This window comes from Lathyrus oleraceus, chromosome 1 (assembly GCF_024323335.1).
Source record: "Lathyrus oleraceus cultivar Zhongwan6 chromosome 1, CAAS_Psat_ZW6_1.0, whole genome shotgun sequence".
NCBI lineage: Eukaryota > Viridiplantae > Streptophyta > Magnoliopsida > Fabales > Fabaceae > Lathyrus > Lathyrus oleraceus.
In genome coordinates this window covers 243,697,468-243,720,893 of record NC_066579.1, presented here as the reverse complement: position 1 = coordinate 243,720,893, position 23,426 = coordinate 243,697,468, and the positions used below count along the sequence as shown (strand labels likewise).

The 23,426-nt window shown below is 40.3% G+C and overlaps 1 non-coding gene across 1 annotated transcript; it reads left to right on the top strand.

Annotated features, from left to right (window-relative positions):
- Nucleotides 1–12,989: 12,989 nt before the first annotated feature.
- Nucleotides 12,990–13,096, top strand: LOC127116633 (small nucleolar RNA R71). The gene has a single exon (XR_007801443.1). It is a non-coding gene; the product is annotated as a small nucleolar RNA R71 (small nucleolar RNA).
- Nucleotides 13,097–23,426: the final 10,330 nt, after the last annotated feature.

Sequence of the window (23,426 nt, the reverse complement as noted above, 5' to 3'; positions counted from 1 at the left end):
CGCAGTGGTCGTATATTCGCTCCAAAATACACTCCTAGCGTATCTCCAGCACCCACAGTAATCCTGCTGATGCGTGCTTTTTGCAAGTATACGAACGCGTCAGAGTAATATAAAAGATTATCGAATCCACAAAGACCAAATGTCAATCTATCGTTATCTATTGTGACGGTGTTTATCTAAGGTAATCGAAACAGGGTTTTTTTAAGAGTGCACAATGAAAAATAAAGTATTAAATTAAATTCAATTAATAAAGACAGGTTCGAATGTAATTCACATAATCAATTAATAATCCAAGTACTTGCTAATAGAATTACTTATGGGTAGTGTTTCCTACTGTCGCTTTCACGTATTCAGAACCGAGTTGTACTCCTTAATCAAACCCTCTTATTATCACTTATAAAAAGGCGCGCATTGCATTAGAGTAGTAAACCTTTTTTAAAGAAATATAGTGTCTTGACTAAGTTGAAAAGTATTTTGACCTGGATTTCTTAACCAAAAGAGATTCTCATGAACCAGACACTAAACTTATAAACGAGTCCGAAAATAGTTTTAAAATCACTTTTCTTTTTAAGTTAAAAACTCCTAATGAACTAAACAAAGCGCTTTCGCTGTATTTGAAATAGTTAAAAACAACTAAGTTTAAACAGACGTCGAACGACTTTCGATCTTACCCAACGGAAATTAAGTGCAGGAAAACTTAAGTTGAAAGTCAAAATAGCCTGAAGTGTTTCTACGAAAAATTGTACGGATTATCGGTTCAATTACGATCCTTACATTCTAACCTCTATAGGTTTAGCTAGACATGGTAAAGTAAAAATGCATTTTAATTTTTATCATAAAAAGGTAATAAATGCGATTGCAGGAAACTAAATAAAAGTAGTGCGAGTGCGGAAACTAAATAAAAGTAGTGCGAGTGCGGAAAGTAAATAAAAGTAGTGCGATGCGAGAAATAAACGAAAGTAGTGCACTGGAAGAAATAAACAAAGTAAAGTGCGAGTGCGGGAAAGTAAACAAAAAAAAGGCAGTGCGGGAAAGTAAACAAAGTAAAGGCATGCATGAAAATAAACAAAGTAAAGGCAGTGCGGGAAAATAAACAAAGTAAAGGCAGTGCGGGAAAATAAACAAAGTAAAGGCAGTGCGGGAAAATAAAGTAGACAAAGGTAAAGCAATAAAACCTGCTCCAATCGGAGGGTTCGAATAAAGTGCGTAACAGAAATGAAAATGGCGGCCGAATTAAACTTCCTCCCAAAGTGCTCCAAACTCGATTATAGACTCAATTACACAGTGTGGCAACACTCCGATGTGAAGCGATTACCATTTTTACAATACTGATATATGCCTAGTTTTAACTAAGTTTGGATGATGAAACAAATGAAATCAAGACTCTATTTATAAGCAAGGAAAATAATGGAAATGACAAGGATGGCCGTCAGTTTGAATGTGGGAGGGAAACATATTATTCTTGTGGCACCCGCCACAACCTCACGGCGCCCGCCACAGGAGGAAATTGTGGCGCCCAAGTGGAGATAGTGGGAGATGTGGCAGTTGAGGAGAAGTTGGAACTGGGACACGTCATGGCTGGACCTATGGCGCCCGCCAAAGTGGGAGCCACAAGTGTAAAATGCTGATTTTTAGGCTTTTTAGCTCATTTTCGCTCCTTTTCTCGATCGGGGCTCCGATTAGACTGAAAACCTGAAAACAAAGAAAAACATAGTAATAACATAACAAAATAACAATAAAACAACTAAAATGCATGCGAAATCGGAGTCGAAAATACGGTGAATTTCAGTGTCATCAAATTCTCCCACACTTAAGCCATTGCTTGTCCTCAAGCAAAACACTTAAAAGCTCAAAGAAAAAAAAACTGGTGTTAACGAGTGATTCGGGCTAGAAAGGCTTCTAAGTTCAAGTCGGGATGTAGTGATCGTAATGACACTTATCCGCAGGCACGGACATAAACTCCATTCCTATATTAACCAACCCTTATTATCCCACAATACCTAGGCCTACCTCTTCATCTCTTTTTGGGTCCTTTTCATTCAGGCGCAATCACATTAAGCCCGTTTTCCATACATGCTTCATAACAGAGTGACCGGTTAGTGATTCTGATCCTAAGCATGGGGTTTCTGGCACATAAATCTGTGTAAACCCTTTTATTTGACCCAAATGCAGTTGTTGGGGATTGGATCGTAATCCTCCCTACCGAGTTCAGCGCCAGATACCTCTGAACCAACTTACAGCGGGTGAGTTTTTCTTTTTCTTTTTCTTTTGCAGCAAATTTTTACAACATTTTGGTTTAGATGACTTTGTGAGGGTCACCTATCCTGGAGTTTCCTTTTTCTTTTATTTATTTCACTGGATCGTTCACTTATGTTCATCGGTCCCCTACGTAGATGATGCTTAGGCCGGAGCTGACTGCTGGAATAAACTACTGAGGACTATACTGAAATGATAATTAAGGCCATGGTATATGGGGTTTTGGGAGTGATTCCTATATTCATGAAGTCTATGGTGCTAAAACGATACTGATGTTTCAAAAAGTTCTCCCAAGTCACCACATCCTAACTCAAACCTATCTTAAAGCCCAAAAACTTTCATAATAACACCGTTTTCTTTTGCAAAAATTTTTGGTAGGGCTAAAGGAATGGGGAGATTAGGATGTACTAAAGATACATTATACTGGTAACTTGTCAGACACATGCATTTTCTAAAACACTCTAACTTAAAGCAAAATAAAACAAAGTAAACAACTAAAAAGCAATAAAAATAAACAATCTAACTAAAAACAGCAAAGAAAAATAAAAAGCGATAAAATCTCCTCCCACACTTAAATCGAACATTGTCCCCAGTGTTTCAACATAAGATAAGGGGAGAGTAACCTATCACACTACTGCTGACCAATGGTTCCTTCGCCATCTTGAGGTGGACGAAGGGATCTACTGCGACACCGGTCTCTCTGATGCATCCTGGCCAATAAGGCATCCTGAGCAGTCCTCACCTCTCGAAGGTGTCCTAAAATGGAACCCTGAGTGACCTCCATAAGTGCAAAATTCTCACGGTGGTAGTTCCGTTGACGGGATTGCTCGTTTGTGATCGCAAGAAGAGTCTGTGCAACAGTCGTACAGGATCGATCTGTCCTCCACTGTGATTCTTGCATGAAGCTCATGTTGTCCGCCAATTGTTGTTGAATGGTAGAGAATAGGTCATCACGCCTTTGTTCTCTAGCCATGTGGTCATGCCACATCTCCTCAGTAATATAGAATCTAGGAGCAGAACCTGTAAAAGAAGAAGATGGTGTGGTGTGTGGTGGTGAAGGGTGATGGGGGGACACATGAGGTACGGGAGATTGCTCTCTCCGATCAAACTTTTCATCAGTGTCGTGTCCCTCCTCATCAGGAACATTAGGAGGAAGTGGACCTAAAACGGGTGGAGAATCTAAATCGTAGGTCCAGTTCCTTTCATTACGTACATCAGTACGTCTAGTGCACGGTAAGGCAATAGATGGGAAAGTTACACCATGAATTATAAGCACATAACCTCCCTCTCTTCTCACTCGGCATAATTTCATATCTTTTAAAAATTTAAGGTTGATTGTGCGAGGAGCTAAGGTAACTAAGGTAGCTATCTCATTGTTTAATTTAAGAGCCCAAGCAATAGACGTAATGAGTCCTCCAAAAACAATAGGTCCCATTTTATTAAGAGTTAAAGCCATATGAGCAATCATAAATGGGACCGAATTAATCCTCCTATTTATGAGGCTTCCTTGTAAAAATAGAAGCTCCCTAGCATTAACCTTGTTTGGATTCTCCCGGCCAAAAATAGTGCATGCCAACAGATATCTAAAAACTCTGATGGCTGGGTTATGGATGGTCGAGGCAAGAATTCCTTCAAAAGAATTTATTGAAGTATTAGACAATCTTTGCCAGAAGGAAAACACCTCGACCGACCAGTCTGAATCCAAAGGGGACTCACAAATAACACCTTCCCCATGAGGAATTCCGAACAGACTTGCTAGTTCGTTGGTACTAAACTCATACTCAATAGCAAACATTTGAAATTTAACAGTACCAACTATACTAGTAGTGTTAGGACTGACAATATAAATTAAAGAACTTAAAAACTCAACTGTCAGTCGCTCATAGGTAGGCTCTATGTTTGAAAAGATAGTGTGCAAGCCTAAAAAATCTAACAAATGAAAAACACTATGGTAGATACCCAAAGTATAAAGACAGTTATCATCCACGTACCTCATCGGGAGAATTTCCCGATTTTGCAACCTTTCGATAATCCTTCTCTGCCTATCCCCAGGTTTCCCTTCGCGAAGAATATATCCGTTGAACTCCATTGTTTTGATCTTTGAATGTGTTGAAGAAGATGAAAATGGGTTTATATATATAGGATGGTAAAGGTGAGATTTTTATGGATATTGATGGATGAAAATTAAAATGAAAGTTGGAAAGGTAAATTGTATGGTGGAAAGATGAGAAATGTAGGAGCTTTTATGGGGTTCAAGGGAGTTTTTGGAAGAGGAAAAAATGGGTTTTGAAAGTTTGAAGGGTTAAAAATGGTGAACTCTTTGAATCTGCCCCGCTTATACCAGACGCCATGGCGAGCGCCATAGCGTCTAGGGCGGGCGCCACAAGAGCAATTGAAGTTGGGCCGCAATTTGATGATTGGTATGGGCTTCTCCACGCTTTTTTTTGGTTTGGGGGTCCGGATAGCATAATCATTGTTTTTCCCAATGAAATAAGGCTTGCATAATTTATGAAAATAAAATTAAACATTAAACAAATAAATAAATAATACTATTAGACTATAATATGAATATAAAGGAAATAAACACACATAATATATATATATATATATATATATATATATATATATATATATATATATATATATATATATATATATATATATATATATATATATATATATATATATATATATATATATATATATATATATATATATATATATGGAAATATCAATGTGCTAACATAATTTGAAAATATACCAAATGCGATAATATAAAATAAGTCTAGGAAATGCGAAAAATAATATAAGCATAAATAAGAAAAGCTAAACGAGACGGTAAACTCAAACAGCAGGGGGCTCCTCTGCCTGACTGGATCCATGAAGCACGACTATCTCCTGACAAAGCTCTGCTATCTCTTGGTACTAACAATCAGCCTCAGTAGCATGTGTGAGATCGGATACCGTAATCTGTAAAGTAAGGTCAGCCACCTCCTACCTAAGCTCAGTAATCTCTCTATGACACTCGGCAATCTGCGTGTGGACATCTGGGGTCTACAAAGATAAATTATTAGAGAGCACAGTAATCCTGGGTGAAAGCGGCGTAAGAGTATAATCAGCAACAGAAGGGGATCTAGGCTCCTCAACAGTCTCTCTATGACCTTCCAAAGCATAAATCCAGTTAGTTGGGTCATGAACACTGGTCATCATCGGGTCTGGCAGTGTAAAGTAGTGTATCATCTCGCTATCAATCAACAATCTGAACTGTTTGGGATTGAAAGAGGATCTCCTCATCAATCCTCTAGTCAAGCAGAAATCAATATCCATAGTAGTATAACCACATAAAGTCCTGAGATGGAGCAGCTTGCGGGATAGGCCTAACGCAATGGCAATCTGCGTGACAATCCCTCCTACATGAATAACTCCTTCGGATAATCTGGCAACATTGTTAAGGCCACACAGTAGGAAATTCCCATATGCCACAGGGCGTGACTGGGATGCACAGAATAACAAAAATATCTCCTCCTCACTCAGCAGAGTCTCAGCATCTGGTCTTCCAAGAAAGAAGTGCGCCAGTATCATCTAGAAATACCTTATAGTAGGGTTGTGGATAACCTGGGACAAATGAGTGGAAGGATCCTGACTCCCTCCACCAGAGATATCGCTCCAGAATTTCTCCACTTCCTTACTCAGAAAGTATCCCATCGGCGTCTCAGGGATAGCGTCGGGGGTAGTCTGAAAACCTAATAAGTCACCGAACTCCTTTTGGCTGAAAGAGTACTCAGTTTCGAATAGCTTGAAAACAACATGTCCATCTGGTCCGGAGTAAGGATCATAATCAAACGAGCTGAGGAACTCCAAGGTTAGGTTCCTGTAGGTGTTGTTCATGTCATCAGCAAATTCATCACATTGGAGTTGGTGGCACAGGAATCTGATGCTCGGCTCAATGCCTAGGGCATCCATGCAATCCCGGTCTAGGTAGCGTGTAGGTGCCATAAGGCGCTGATAGAGAACTATGTAACGCTCCCTTTGGGCGTTGTAATACCCCAAAATTTACCCTTCATTTTTCCTGGAAGCATACGCTTTACACCTCATGCATGCATTCATTTTTAGGTCATTTAGCATTTGCATTTCATCATGGCAATCGGAATCGGATCCAAGAAGCTTGAACATCATCCATGACACTTTGTGGGCTCTATTTAGATGATCAGTCAACAGAAGGGAAAGACTTGAGTTACTTCCAACAGGGGTCTATTCGTTAGTCAAAACGTTAATCTTGAAGGAGCAAAGGTTTGTTCATGAGCTGTCATGCTCGCTAGGCGAAGCCCACGTGTTTTGAAAAAAAAACGGAAAACGGAAAAAATAATAAAATAAATAAATAAATAAATAAAAGAAAAAATCTTGGACTTGGACCTCTCTCATTTGAGCCCATAGGTCCACAAAAATCAGGTTATAAATTCAGAGTTTCAGTGAAACAAAAGGCAATTCTATTCCTATTACCCTGTATGGGAAAAAGATAGTGAGAGAAGAACCCTGGGGAAAAAGATAGTGAGAGAAGAGCTAACAGAGTTCAGAGCAACCTCCAGGCAACTCTGAAAGGTTCATTGGTTTGCTCAAGCAAACCCTAACATTGGTTTGCAAATCCAGCCGTGCCATTTGATTTCAACCGATCTCGCCAATCAGGTTTGCCCTTATTCCCATTACCTTTGTGCTTTGAAGTTGAATACTCTGAATGTTTGAGGTATGATGGATGAATTTCATTAGGTTTTTGCCCACGGGTTCATAATTATGTATGAATGTATAAATAATGCCTTGAATGCTTAATCGTTTAATTTCTGAAGTGTATGCCACAGGGTTTGAGGTTTCTGAAACCATATTGTCATAACATGTTTTCTCATAATCCTTATCTTGTTTCACTAACCCTTTTGTTGAGTTTTTGTGAAGGCGCACATGACTTTTGCAGGGATAGCTCGCTGGATATTCCACTTTGCTTGTGGGATACCATTTGGGAGATTTATTCTGATTGCCTTGTTGGCACATTTACTTTATACATGTTTGTTTTGTATGTGTTCGTATCCCCGCAGGTAGCGCGGTTCCTTCGTCAAGGACTGCCTTTTTGCATGAGCATCCCAAACCCTAACCCTTCATTGATTTTTCTTCTCCTAAACACACGTTTACTCCTACTACTACAGGTGAGTAAGTCTCCAAAGATCGAGCATCCGGTAGATTGCGTAGTAACGTCGTCCGCCCCCAAAACATAATCCTTAACCCCGTAGTTAGCCGAACTACGGCTTGCTCTGATTCTCATTCCAGATGAGATACGTAGGCATAAGACGCGATGTCTTAGCGATCACACATCCCCCAAACCCATAGGTCAGCCGAGCTACGAAGACTCTGATTCTCATATTCAGATGAGATACGTATGCAGTGGATGCGACATCCGCGCGGGTCATTTGCATTTAACCCCTTTTTTTAGTAAACAGCACAAGATAAACTCACACCCTTTAGACAAGAACTACAAAAGTGGATCCCGTAGAGTACTACGAATGCGTAGGGATGCTAATACCTTCCCTTCGCATAACCGACTCCCGAACCCAAGATTTGGTTGCGAGACCTTGTCTTTCCCTTTCCTCTTTTCAAGTTTACTTCGAGCGTTTCCTTTCCCTCCTTTGGGATAAATAACGCACGGTGGCGACTCTTCTGTCATTTTCTTTCGCCGATTGTTTTTTCGCACAATGTATTTTTCAGGTTGCGACAGGCGTCATCTCTGAAAGTCACGTGCATGTCATCAAAGTTCCGCATCCTGCAAAGGTTAGGGAAAAGGATCCTGAAAACACAAACATTGCAAATGATATTTAGTCCTAATGAAAAAAAAATAATGTAAATAAATGCAAAAAAGTAAAATAAGATAAGAAAACCGTGGGTTGCCTCCCAAGCAGCGCTTGTTTAACGTCGTTAGCTTGACGATCGGAACTTATACATCTGTCATAGGAATTGGTGGATCTATCAGAGTGTGGCTGGAGTAGTCTGTTGGAATGTCTCCTCCTTCATAGAGCTTCAGTCTTTGCCCATTTACAACGAATGGACTACATGTCTAGTTCTTGATTTCTACAGCTGCGGATCTCAGAATCTTAGATACTTTGAAAGGGCCAACCCACCTAGAACGCAACTTCCCAGGGAAAATTCGTAACCTAGAATTGAACGGGAGAACAGGGTCACCTATATTGAAATCTTTTTTCACAATTCTTTTGTCATGCCAAGCTTTGGTTCTCTCTTTGTATATTATGGCATTCTCGTAGGCAGATTGCCTGAGTTCTTCCAGTTTGTGGATGTCAAGGCTACGTTTTTCACCAGCGGTCGGGTAATCCAAATTCAAAGTTTTAATGGCCCAATAGGCCTTATGCTCTAATTCAAAAGGTAAATGACAGGATTTTCCATAGACTAGTTGGTAGGGAGTTGTTCCTATAGGGGTTTTGAAAGCGGTTATGTGGGAAACTTTTTTCTAGGATTTGTTTTATCTCCCTATTGGATACTTCTACTTGGCCACTAGTCTGTGGGTGGTATGGTGTTTCTACTCTATGCCTAACTCCATATTTGCTTAAAAGTGTATCAAATATTCTCGATATGAAGTGCGATCCTCCATCGCTTATGACTAAACGGGGTGTTCCAAATCTGGGGAATATATAGTTTTTAAATAACTTGATCACCACTCTAGTGTCGTTTGTGGGTGCAGTTATAACTTCAATCCACTTAGACACGTAGTCCACAGCTACTAAGATATACTTGTTTCCTAAGGATGGTGGTGGGAAAGGTCCCATGAAATCTATACCCCAAACATCGAAGATTTTTACTTCTTGAATGTTTCTTAGAGGCATTTCGTCACGTCTTGAAATATTTCCCGTGCGTTGGCATCTATCACATTTGACAATGCAAGCATGGACATCGCGCCACATGGTAGGCCAAAACAGGCCAACTTGAAGAATCTTGGCGTATGTCTTAGAGGTGCTCGCATGTTCACCATAGGGCGCAGAGTGACAATGCTCAATTATACTTTTTACCTCCTCTTCTGGAACGCAACAGAGAAAAAATCCATCTTTACCCCTTTTGAAAAGGAGCGGTTCGTCCCAATAAAAGTTTCTTATATCATTGAAGAACTTCTTCTTCCGGTGGTAGTCAAGATCAAGGGGTATGATATCAGCAGCTAGGTAATTAACAAAGTCTGCATACCATTGCACGTTACTTACAGCTAAGGATTTTTGGAAGTGCTCATGAGGGCCGAGGCTAACGTCTTCAATGGCTTCTAGTTTAGCTATCAGTCTACCATAGGAAAAATCATCATTTATGGGTACGAAGTCTGGTTTCAGGTATTCTAGCCTAGAAAGGTGATCAACTACTACATTTTCAGTGCCTTTTTTTATCTCGGATATCTAAATCAAACTCTTGTAGTAATAGAATCCATCGGAGTTACCTGGGCTTGGCATCCTTTTTATTTAATAGGTAATGAATGGCAGCATGATCGGTGTAAACTATAATTTTTTCTCCTACTAGATAAGATCTGAATTTGTCTATAGCAAAAACTACAGCTAGTAGTTCCTTTTTAGTTGTTGCATAGTTAAGTTGGGCAGCGTCTAGGGTTCTACTGGCATAATAAATCACATGTATTTTTTTATCTTTCCTTTGTCCTAGAACGGCTCCAACGGCATAATCACTAGCGTCGCACATTATCTCAAAAGGTTCTGACCAATCAGGGGGTTGCATAATAGGTGCTGAAATCAACGCTTGCTTTAATAGATTAAATGCTTCATTACATTTTCCATCGAAAATGAATTCAACATCTTTCATTAAAAGGCCAGTTAAAGGTTTAGTTATTTTGGAGAAGTCCTTGATAAAACGTCGGTAGAATCCAGCATGTCCAAGGAAACTTCGGACTTCTCTGATAGTTTTGGGTGGTTGTAGATTCTCTATGACTTCTATCTTAGCTCTATCTACCTCAATACCTTTTTCGGAAACTATATGTCCTAAAACAATCCCTTCGGTGACCATGAAATGACACTTTTCCCAGTTTAGCATAAGGTTCACCTCCACGCATCTCTCCAGGATTTTCTCAAGGTTAGCAAGACAATTTTGGAAATCAAATTCGCAAACCGAGAAATCATCCATAAATACTTCCATGATACTATCTAGGTAATCTGCAAAGATTGACATCATGCAGCGTTGGAAAGTAGATGAGGCATTACAGAGTCCGAATGGCATTTGTCTGTAGGCAAAAGTTCCATAAGGGCATGTAAAGGTAGTTTTTTCTTGATCTTCAGGGTGGATAGGTATTTGGAAGAATCCAGAGTATCCATCTAGATTGCAGAAGTAAGAGTGTCTGGCTAGACGCTCCAACATCTGGTCTATAAATGGTAAAGGGAAATTATCCTTCCTGGTTGCTTTATTTAACTTTCTGTAGTCTATGCACATTCGCCATCCTCCTTCTATCCGTTTTGCTACATGTTCGCCTTTATCGTTTTGCACTACTGTGATGCCTCCCTTTTTAGGTACTACATGCATAGGGCTCACCGACTTACTATCCGAGATCTAATAGATTATACATGCCTCAAGTAACTTAAGAACTTCTCTTTTAACAACATCACTCATTATAGGGTTTATTCTTCTCTGATATTCTCTGGAGGGCTTTGAATCTTCTTTGAGCGAAATCCGATGCATGCACATGGATGGGATTATACCTTTCAGATCAGAGATATTATATCCTAAAGCTGAGGGATATCTTCGTAAAACATCTAAGAGTTGGTCTGTTTCCTCTTGGCTCAAGGTAACACTGACTATAACTGGACGGTTCATCTCTTCAAAGAGGAACTCATATCTCAGGTTCTTAGGCAGTTCCTTAAGTTCTAGGGTTGGTTTCTTAGGGCATGGCATAGGATCTGAGCTAAGGGATAAACATTCGTAAAGGTTATCATCAATGTAGGGCTTCCTAAAGTTATCATCTTCCAGTATGAGAGTTGATGGCAACTTAATTGTTTTTATGATTTCTTCTTGTTCTATTTCCCTAACGCATTCATCAATGATATCTATGGCATAACATGCGTCTCCCATCACAGGTGCCATAAGAATTTTTGAAAGTATAAATTCTATCTTCTCGTCACCTACCTCAAAGGTTAACTTTCCTCTCTTGACATCTATTATGGCTTCTGCAGTTGATAAGAACTGTCTACCTAGAAGGATTGGTATATCATTATCCTCTTTAATGTCCATGACAACAAAATCAGTAGGGATATAACTGACCTATCCTAACAGGGATATCTTCTAATATGCCTATCGGATACTTAACAGATCTATCGGCTAATTGAAGTGACATCTTAGTAGGCTGTAATTCTCCTAAGTTTAACCTCTCACAAACTGCTAAAGGCATTAAGCTCACACTAGCTCCTAAGTCTAGAAAAGCTTTTTCGATGACATGACTTCCCAAAAGACAAGGAATGGAGAAATTTCCAGGATCTTTATCTTTTTTGGCTAACTTATTCTCGGAAATAGAATTGCATTCCAATGGCTTCGGATCGTCGAGTCTACGTTTGTTGGTAAGGATGTCTTTGAGAAACATTGCATAAGAAGGTATTTGGGTGATGGCTTCTGTGAAAGGGATTTCTACGTGAAGTTTTTCTATAACCTTAATGAATTTCTGATACTGGTTATTGATCTGGGTTTGTTTGAGTCTTTGCGGATATGGTATCGGTGGTTTGTATGGCGGGGGTGGTACATAAGTTTTGTCTTTAGGTTCTTCTCCTTTTTCTTGACCTTCCTGTTTTTCAGATTCCTCTGGTTCCTTCACTTCGTATGTGGGTTCGGTATATTCCTTAGAAGTTTTGGGTTCACTCAATCTTGGGTTAAATGGCTCATCATAAGTGTTCCCACTTTGTAGGGTAATGGCATTGGCTTGTCCTCTCGGATTTTGTTGAGGTTGTCCAGGGAACTGTCCTCCAGGTGTAGTCTAGGGGGCTTGGTTTAAGGCTACCTGAGAGATCTGGTTTTCAAGCATCTTATTGTGAGTAACTATTTGGTCAACCTTGGTTCCTAACTGGGTAATCAGTTCGTTAACATGAATGTTCTGGTTCATGAACTCTTTGTTTTGTTGGGTTTGAGCAGTGATAAAAGTTTCCATAATTTTCTCAAGGCTCGGCTTTGGTGGCACAGGTTGCATATGTTGATTTGGTCTTGGGGCTTGGTAACCTGGTTGTCTCGGAGGTGCAGTATTTTGGATAGGGTTATTGTTCCTATAGGAGAAGTTCGGGTGATTCCTCCATCCAGGGTTGTAGGTATTCGAATATGGGTTCCCTTGGGCGTAGTTCACTTGCTCAGAGTTGGTTTCGTTTAATAGACTGCATTCTGCAGATTGGTGTCCTTTGGTTCCACATATCTCACAATCCGACAAAATTGCAGCTGCAGTATTCGGGTTTATACACATATGCTCAACCTTGAGGGCTAACGCGTCTATTTTAGCCTGCATCATGTCTATAGAGCTTAACTCATGTATTCCTCCTTGGGCTTCCTTCTTCTCAACTGTCGCTCGTTCAACTCCCCATGATTGATGGTTTTGAGCCATATCTTCGATGAGGGCACTAGCTTTAGGATAAGGTTTGTTCATCAGTGCGCCACCTGTGGCATCGTCGATGGTCATCTTAGTGTTATAGTGAAGTCCATTATAGAAGGTCTGAATGATTAACCAATTTTTTAAACCATGATGTGGGCATGCTCTTAACAGCTATTTATATCTCTCCCAAGCTTCGAAAAGAGATTCTCCTTGGTTCTGGGTAAATCTGGTTATGTGGTTTCGAAGAACGGCGGTCTTACTTAGGGGAAAGTATCTAGCAAGGAATACTTTTCTAAGGTTTTCGCAAGTTGTTATGGAATTGGGTGGAAGGGAATCTAACCATGATAGGGTTTTATCTCTGAGGGAGAAAGGGAATAATCTTAAATGGATTGCCTCAGGAGAAGCTCCATTGGTTTTAAAAGTGTCTGCTAATTGTAGAAAGATTTTTAAATGTTGGTTTGGGTTCTCAGTAGCAAGACCTGCGAATTGTCTCTATTGCACTAGTTACAACAAGGAGGGTTTAAGTTCGAAATTATTCGCTGGGATGGTTGGGTTTACTATACTAGAACTACGTTCTTCGTTGGATGGTTGGACGAAGTCCTTAATAGGTCTTTGGTTTTGATCTTCGGCCATAGCTCTCCTAATTCTATGGAAAAATAAACGTGCGCGAGCGTAACGTTCAGGTCCCGCCAGAGGATCTACTATGCTTCTGATGCTACGAGTTCTTCTCATTGACCGGCAAGTAACAACTTAAGTCTAAACGATATAACAACAGGGTACGAAATTTGACGAAATTGGTCCCCAGGAACGACACCAAAATCTTAATGCGTGTTTTTCGCAAGTATACGAACGCGTCAGAGTAATATAAAAGATTGTCGAATCCACAGAGACCAAATGTCAATCTATCGTTATCTATTGTTACGGTGTCTATCTAAGGTAATTGAAACTGAGTTTTTTTAAGAGTGCACAATGAAAAATAAAGTATTAAATAAAATTCAATTAATAAAGACAAGTTCGAATGTAATTCACATAATCAATTAATACTCCAAGTACTTGCTAATAGAATTACTTATGGGCAGTGTTTCCTACTTTGAAAAGAACCAATTTAACAGGAACTGCCGCTTTCGCGTATTCAGAACCGAGTTCTACTCCCTAATCAAACCCTTTTATTGTCACTTATAAAAAGGCGAGCATTGCGTTAGAGTAGTAAACCTATTTTTAAGAAATATAGTGTCTTGACTAAGTTGAAAAGTATTTTGACCTGGATTTCTTAACCAAAAGAGGTTCTCACGAACGAGGCTCTAAACTTATAAACGCGTCCAAAAATAGTTTTAAAATCACTTTTCTTTTTAAGTTAAAAACTCCTAATGAACTAAACAAAGCGCTTTCGCTGTATTTGAAATAGTTAAAAACAAATATGTTTAAACAGACATCGGACGATTTTCGATCTTACCCAACGGAAATTAAGTAAGGGAAAACTTAAGTCGAAAGTCAAAATAGCCCTGAAGTGTTTCTACGAACAATTGTACGGATTATCGGTTCAATTACGATCCTTACATTCTAACCTTTATAGGTTTATCTAGACATGGTAAAGTAAAAAATGCATTTTAATTTTTATCATAAAAAGGTAATAAATGTGAGTGCAGGAAAGTAAATAAAAGTAGTGCGAGTGCGGAAAGTAAATAAAAGTAGTGTGAGTGCGGAAAGTAAATAAAAGTAGTGCGATGCGAGAAATAAACGAAAGTAGTGCAGTGCGAGAAATAAACAAAGTAAAGTGCGAGTTCGGAAAAGTAAACAAAATAAAGGCAGTACGGGAAAGTAAACAAAGTAAAGGCAGTGCGGGAAAATAAACAAAGTAAAGGCAGTGTGGGAAAATAATCAAAGTAAAGGCAGTGCGGGAAAATAAAGTAGACAAAGGTAAAGCAATAAAACCTGCTCCAATCGGAGTGTCGAATAAAGTGCGTAACAGAAATGAAAATGGCGGTAAGATTAAACTTCCTTCCAAAATGCTCCAAACTCAACTACAGACTTGATTACACAGTGTGGCAACACTCCGATGTGAAGCGATTACCACTTTTACATTACTAATATATGCCTAGTTGTAACTAAGTTTGGATGATGAAACAAATGAAATCAAGGCTCTATTTATAGGCAATGAAAATAATGGAAATGACAAGGATGCCCCTTAGTTTGAAAATGGGAGGGACACATATTGTTCTTGTGGCGCCCGCCACAACCTCATGGCGCCCGCCACAGGAGGAAATTGTGGAGCCCAAGTGGAGATAGTGGGAGATGTGCCAGTTGAGGAGAAGTTGGAACTGGGACATGTCATGGCTGGACCCATGGCGCCCGCCACAGTGGGAGCCATAAGTGTAAAATGCTGATTTTTAGGCTTTTTAGCTTATTTTCGCTCCTTTTCTCGGTCGAGGTTCCGATTAGACTGAAAACCTGAAAACAAATAAAAACATAGTAATAACATAACAAAATAACAATAAAACAACTAAAATGCATGGGAAATCGGAGTCGAAAATACGGTGAATTTCAGTGTCATCACCCACTTAAGGAAAAGGTCATTCCTACTCCGACTTCGAAGGCAGGGGCAACTGTACCTACGACTCCGAACATGACGACTGCTCCGGTGCCGACGAAGGTTATTGACGATAAAGCTGCATAATCTAAAATGTCTAAAGGTAAAGGGTCGATGGCTGAGAATGAGTAAGTTGAAGATCACAAGAAGAGCATCGCTTTTGAGGAAAGCCAAGAATTCCTCAAATTGATCAAGAAGAGTGATTTCAAGATTGTCGACCAGTTGAACCAGACTCCCTCCAAAATATCCATTTTGTCTTTGATGTTGAGTTCTGAGGCTCATCGCAAAGAATTGCTGAAAGTTCTGAATGTCGCTAATGTGATGCAAGATATCATGGTCGATCAATTTGACGACATGGTTGCTAATATCACTGCTAGTAGGTATCTAGGATTTAGTGAAGTAGAGCTACATCTAGAGGGAAATGCCCATAATAAAGCATTACACATTTCGATCACGTGCACAAACTCTCTTCTATCTCGAGTCCTCATTGACACTGGTTCTTCACTTAATGTATTTCCAAAATCCACATTAAGCTAATTGCAGTTTAAAGCGTCCGAGATGAGGACCAACGCACTGATTGTCCGAGCTTTTGATGGCTCCCGAAGGCAGGTTATTGGTGAAGTCGATCTGCCCATCTGTGTTGGACACCACTAGTTCAGCATTACCTTCCAAGTCATGGATATCAACCCGACTTACAATTGTCTATTTGGAAGACCATGGATTCATGCCGCTGGGGAAGTCACCTCTATGTTGCACCAAAGGCTGAAGTTCTTGATTGATGATAAGCTGGTAATTGTGTATGGTGAAGAAGATCTATTGGTTAGCGAACTCTCCTCATTCAGATATGTTGAGATAGATAAGGGGATTGTTGAGATTTCGTTCCACTGTTTAGAGTTTGAAGAAGTCAGTTCTGCTATCGCCAATCATGACCAATCATCCGCTACCGTTCTATCCTCAGTGAAAAGTGCCAAGAAGATGTTGGAGAAAGGCCCACTTCCCGGTTTGGGTAAGGTTGTCAACGTAGCATAGAAGCGCGACATATTTGGTATTGGTTATCACCCAACAACACGGAAGGCGAGCCCAAAGAAGAAGCAGTTCAACCTGGTCAAATTCAGCAGTGCCGACTTTCAAAATGAGCACACTGTGGCAGTTATTGGAGAGTCCAATGGAAGCAAACTAGGAGCACCCAGCCTCATACGCAGATGTCCTCCAAGGTTCAAGCTTCCCAATTGGATGACTACTGTGATTCCCATAGTGTACTCAGAAAAAATGTAATGCATTTTGTTGTTTCAATCCCTCGTCCTCGTCTGAGACGAGAGGATAGTGTAGCACCTCAAATTTGCACCTATCATTATACATACCATTTCATATTAAGTCATAGCATATCATTGGTACATTGCATAGCATTTGCATAGTCCACAGTTGCCTCAAGAGCAAGCAAGCCAGAATTAGGTCAAACTGATCAAGAGATCAGTCAACCATTCAAGCAAAGTTGTTTTTCAAGGAGCAAAGGTCCTAGGGTTTGTCCAACAAGTTCACATGACTTGGAGGTCCATTTGAAGTGTTCAAGTCAAGGGGTGTTTGTTCAGAAGCCATCAGTTCATGCACAGACAGTCAGAAACCCTAGAAAGTCAAAGTTGATCAACTGTGTTTGATTCTATGGTTTTGATTGATAGATGGTTTGAGACACTTCCTTCATGTCCCAAAGAAGGTCATTTGTCATTACAAACACTTGTCTGGAAGAAGAAATCATTTCGTTCTTTTCTCGAATTAATCTTGGAAAGTCAAATTGGGTTGGATGATCCTGATTGATTACTGGAAAGTTGATTTGGTTGTGGAAATTTAATCGTGGTTGCATTGAGCCCATTCATTTCTTTTTGTTAAGCCCATAATTTTAGCCCATTAACCATTTTCCAAATTTATCCATTTTCTAAACATTCATTCAATATCCACATTTGTCCATATTTCATCTTGATAGACCATTTTTCAATAGCCCATTAACCATTTTCCAAATAATTCCATTTTATTATCCAAATCATAATCCATAATCCATTTAGTTTGATTTTAACACAATCCAATTTAACCATGATCCATTTTTATATCCATTTAACCATTTGATTGTTTTAACCAATTGTCCAACTTTTTGAATCCATAAACCACATAAACCAAAATCTTATCCAATTTGATTTTTCCAATCCAATTTCATTTCATTGATTAATACCCCCAATTTATCCAAGTTTAATCCAAGTTCATTAATCCTTTTGTATCCATCTGGTTAACCCATATCCATTTCTTTTATCTCACAAAATCCAAATAATCCATATTAAACAAGTTATCCATCTCTTTTATCTCACCATCTCTTTTATCCTTTTTCTAATAAAACAAAAAGAGCCAAGCTGTAAGCTATCCAAACATGAGCCACCTGCTAACAAGCAAAATTGAAACGCACAGCAAAAAAGGTGTGGTAGCTCATTCACAAACCGACAAAACAACGCAGTAGCTGCATAGCCCAAACCGCCTAACAAAATTCTGCTACCAAGCCAGCTCTAAACGCACAGCAGAGGCAAGCGAAATACATCCCAAAATGCTTCCAAAACTACAAGCTACCAATTCACTGCATAACAGAATTCCTGCAAAATTTCACAGAAGAAAATAACAAATTGGATAGCAGTTTTTTTTCTAACAAACTTCATCTAATCTCTCACAACTTTATAAAAAAATCTTCACCTCTCTCTAACAATTTGGAGAGCTTCTTCTTCCTCTCTTCAAATTCCTTCAACCTCCAATCACGAAACCTTCATCGCATCAACCTTCCACCAAACTCTCAATTCTTCAACAAAAACCTTCACCAAACTCCAATCTCCGTAACCGTAATCTCCACCTTCACAAGATCTTCAACAACCTGCAACAATTCACAAAAAGCCATTTCAAGAAAGAAACAGAAGAAGAAAAAGTGGAAAACGAAATCGAAGAAGCTAAGAATCCACTTCCAGCTTCTTCCTCAACCTTCATCAAAACCATCACGAACTCTCTTCCAGATTCTTCTTCTTCTTCCCTCATCACCTAATCTTCTTCAACCCTCACCAGCCACCACTGTGATCCAATTTCTTCATTCGTTACCCTCGGTATTCATTCTCGACCACACACAAACTCCTTCACCACCATCTTCTTGGACCTGCAACCCTCCCTAGTCCTTCAACAAACTTCACATAACAGAAACTGAAACCAGAGCAAAGCCACAACCTGCCACTCTCTCATCAACGTCTTCAATTCGCCATCCTCCATAGCCTGCGAAAAACCTAAACAATTTCACAAAATTCAGGCAGAACCTCGACGGAAGGAGAGAAGATCGAAACCGAAAAAGCAGAAGCGATCCTCCACGAAATCAAGCTCGTCATCGCCATCTTGATTCACGATTCGGCAACTCGACGTGACACCTTGATTCAACACCGAAAGAACGCATCGAACAACAACAACACATTGCCACGATTGAAGAACCTCAAATGCGCCACCTGACTGCCACATCGTAATCTCCAAATAGGTGCATAGTCGAAGCAACTTGAACGAAATGGAGGTACTGGAGCACAGAGTTTGACCTCCACCGACGAGTTCACCTTCGCCTTCGCTGGTAAAACTTCTCATCTTCTCGAGTTTTCGATCTAATTGTGGTGGTGGTGTGAATCTTGTCTGGAGCGTGACCGTGTATTCCTTGGTCAAGTCACGCTTCGTCGTTGTTCGGCGTCCGATTCGTCTATTGCGGGGATCGTGCATTACCGTTTAGCCGTGGTTGAGAGATAAGTTTGTTTATGGAGTCGTTTAGGAATGGAGACGGAGATGCCATGTGAGGGCCGCCGCCGTTTTTGTGTGATGCGGAGAAGGAAGAGGGAAATTAGATCCCTCATCTATTTACCTTGGGCCTCCCAGTCAGGCCCGATCCAATTGGTTGTGTGTAGTACTACACCCCAGTTCATGCTAACACCCCCTGCGAATGGGCCATACTCCCAATCTATCCCAAGGCCCGTTCAGTTTTGCTGAATGCATTAACCTGTTTTTGTTTGATCTTCTAGCTAAATTAGGACCTGATTTGTCACATTAGAATTAGAAACATTAGGATATGTTAGTTTAATTAATTCAATTAGGTTGATTAGTTTAACTAGATAATTAGGAGTAATATGATACTAGAATTTAATAGAATGTTTAGGAATTGTTAACCTTGATTAAACTCGGATTAATTTTAGAATTAGATTAATTAGGACTCGATTCTTGGTTAATTAGGAATTCTAGGTATTTAGAATAATAACGATTGTTTAGGAATTAATTGACTTTTAATTAGAATTTTGTAAATAGAAATTTAATTCAATATTAACCCCTAATTGTGAAATGACCATTCTACCCCTAGGCTTAAGAATATTTCAACCTTGCATGCTCCCTTAATTTTAGGACATATTATCACTTGAGTAAATAAATTTCATGTGGAGTATCAACTTCTGTTCTGGATTTTTTCCTCTTTTGACCCTAGGCCTTGTCCTAGTGGTCTATGCTCTCACATTTGAGTTTTGTTTCAGGTTAGAAGCACATGTGCTTAGGCTTGAGGATGATTATCCAATGGGAATTGACTGTTTGTTTGTGTATGACTAATTTGAATTTGTTTTGTAGGGTTGACCTTTGAGTATGAGCTTATGGCTTGCACCTTCGTGCATTGTGATTATGTCTGATTGTACAACTTAACTATTGACTTTTGCTGTTTACTGTTGTTTGAACTGTTTACTGATAAGTTTGACTTTTTCAGGTACTCTTTAGTTGCTTTATTTGCTTGCTTTGCTATTTAGCAATTTGCTTTGAGGTAATCCCTCTCTCTTCATGTAGTCTGGAGACCCGGCCTGTTATTTGGCCGGGCAAACTGTCTGAAGTCCTCCTTAAGAGGCCATGCTTGTGTGTGTTTAAAATTGTCCCAAGCAGGAAAAGTCCTTCAAGTAAGGCAATTGGTGGAAGGTAGGGATATGCAATCTATCCCCCACTACTCTTGTTGTGTCATCCCTCTGCTCACACTGCTATGTGTTGACGCATTGGGATACAAACCCAAGATCTTGTACAAAGTGTACAGTGTCAGAGTCTTCGAGTATAGAAGGGTTCCCACTTTCTGGACCCATGCTCATTTGTCTATTAGCTCTCCCGGGCCAGGGATAAGAGCTGTGAGGTCTCATCCTCACTTCATCCTTTCATCTGCTTCACCTTAGCCTCTCAATGGCAAGGTTAAGAGCACACTTACCCTATTCCAGTTGGCCCTAGTGCCTAACCTTTTGCTTGAGCCTCTTGTATGCATATAGAGTGTGCTTCCTGTGATTGCCTGTTTGCTTTGCCTCTTTAGGTTTAGTTTGGACTTGCCCTTGTGCAAGGTAGGTTGTGCTTGACTTGCTTCCTGTGCAAGTCAAGTATGTGTGGCTTAACCCTTGTGTGAGCCATACTTAGAGTTATTAGGCCGAACTACGGCAACTCTGATTCTCACGTTCAGGTGAGATACGTAGGCACGAGACGCGATGTCTTGCCGAGTTTGACTAACCACTAACACTAACTCTTTTCTCTCACCCCTGCTGTGATTGAGATATCCTTTTCTCTTGCCCTAGTTGCAATCGAGACTTTGCTTTTTCCTGTGTCTGTTTAAGATAGGTTGGCCCTTGTGCCGTTTAGCTAGAAACCTTAACTTAGGGTTGACTTTGCATGACAACATCTAGGCTCGAGTCGTAGTCTCCCTAGAGTTGTGTCTCCCTCTGTTATCTGGTTAGGCTAGATCCTTGTCCCTGCGTAGGGGAACTACATCGCCCTGATCTTCACACCAGATGAAGTATGTAGGCAGGAGATTGAGCTGATCTCTCCGGGCGCCTTTTCTTTCTTTTGTGTGTGTTGTTTGACCTTTGCTAAGCTCGAGTCCCCGTACTCCTTAGCATTTGCTGTCTGTTTGCTTGTGTTTGACAGTTATAGGCTGAGTCTCCGACTCCCTATCTATCTGTTGTGTTGTTTAGGTTCGGATGTCAATGTAAGTCCAGTGATTGGCATTTGGGCTCCATGTTTGCCTCTTTGCGTGTGTTTTAGGTTCGGATGCTGACATAAGTCCATCGATTGGCAGTCGGGCTCCACGTTTGCCTGTGTCTTGTTTGTTTGCGTGCGTGTCAGCCGAGCTACGAATGCTCTGATTTTTCTCTCGTCCGAGAAGATACGTATGCATAGGAGGCGACATCCTAGCGAGCATGTGTCGTTTCCGCAGTCCGAACTACTTGGACTCTGATGTCTATGCCTGATAGACTAAGTAGGCCCAGGATGCGATATCCTGCCGAGTTCAGTCTCAGTCAGTCTCTTTCGTCTCTTTCAGCCAGTGTGTGTGTGTTTGAGCAGTGTTAGCAACCATTTTCCTTCCTTTTGTGCGTGGATCCCGTAGAGTACTACGGATGCGTAGGGTGCCTAACACCTTCCCTTCGCATAACCGAATCCCGAACCCATTCTCTTTGGTCGCGAGACCATGTTCTTTTCTAGGTTTACTTCGAGCGTTTCCTTTCCCTCTTTTGGGATAAATAACGCACGGTGGCGGCTCTGTTGTTTCTTTCTTTTCCCGCCGGTTTTTCGCGCGATGCGACAGCTGGCGACTCTGCTGGGGATATAGAGAAGTTGACCTATGCTGGTCCATCTTCCCTGAGCGAGTCCCTCCTAGCGCTCTCTAGGATTAGGGTTTTGGTTGCTTTCTGCTTGTTGTATTTTATTGCATTCATTGTATATATGTGCATTTATTGTTTGCATTTATTGTGTACACTTATGTTTGCATTCATATTCATGATTCTTTCTGCCTGGCTGGTTGTCTGTTTTTCTTTGTGGGGTGGGAGTCAGTTGAGATGAGTTCTATACCCGAACTCGAGTGCACTCTAGGATAGGAGAATGGCATAGTCTTGTTGACTGGTGTGGAGTATTCCTTAGCCAGTTGACTTGCGAGTCCATTCACTTGGTGGAGGTCATGTTGAACTAATAATGTCACACAAGTTATTTGTGGTTAGACATTATTCTTTCAATCATGTGCCGCAGAAGCCAAGGACCCTAGCTTACCAAACCCATCTTGGCCTATTTTTAGGACTGTAGTGCGGAGGTCGTTCAGATGTCAGTTCTGATACGATTGTCACGCGATACTACACTCATAAGAGTTTCTCTTGAGAATATTCTTGGAATACGAGTATTCGTTCCTCCGATAATATTCGAAAGATGGAACGATGATTATGGGAACCTCTGGTAGAACATGTCTGGCAGGTTTAAACCCTAGTACACTCCCTTTGGGTGGTTCTTAACCAAGACTCCATGCTCGTGACTCTCAACAAACCCATGATTCGTGGTTGAGTCGTTCAAACATCGTTAATATCAATGGATCCCGGATCAGGGGTAAAACCTAAAATCCACCAAAGCGGCTGGTTGATATTAAGAATGTCTGAACCGGTTCATGTACCGTTAATATCAATGGAACTTGGGTGTCGATAAGGTGAAAACCTAAATCCACCAAAATGGATGATTGATATTAGGGATACAATGAGCTTTCCCACGACCTTTGTTTGGCATGCTTTGCTTGATCCTTGAGTGTGTTTGTTGCATTCATGCATTCATGCATTCATCTGCATCCATATCATCAGAAGAAAAAGAAAATTTTCAAGGAACTCAAAGGAGTTTATTTGCAAAAAATTTCAAAACATGAAAAAACCGGGAAAATTTTTTCACCTGATCTATCTGATGAGATATTCTCATATATGATCAAAATGCCAAATATTTAAAGGTTGCAAATAAAACCCTCAAGTTCCTTTGAAATAAAAACAAGCATATGCATAAACACTTCATGCATCATTTGCATCAGCAGGTTTTGTTCCGGTCTCCCGTCCTGTGGTCTGACCCTGCGATCTTCATTTATTTTGAAGACGCACTTTGCCGGTGCTATACCAGAGCCATCTCTGCCAGATTGATGGATCA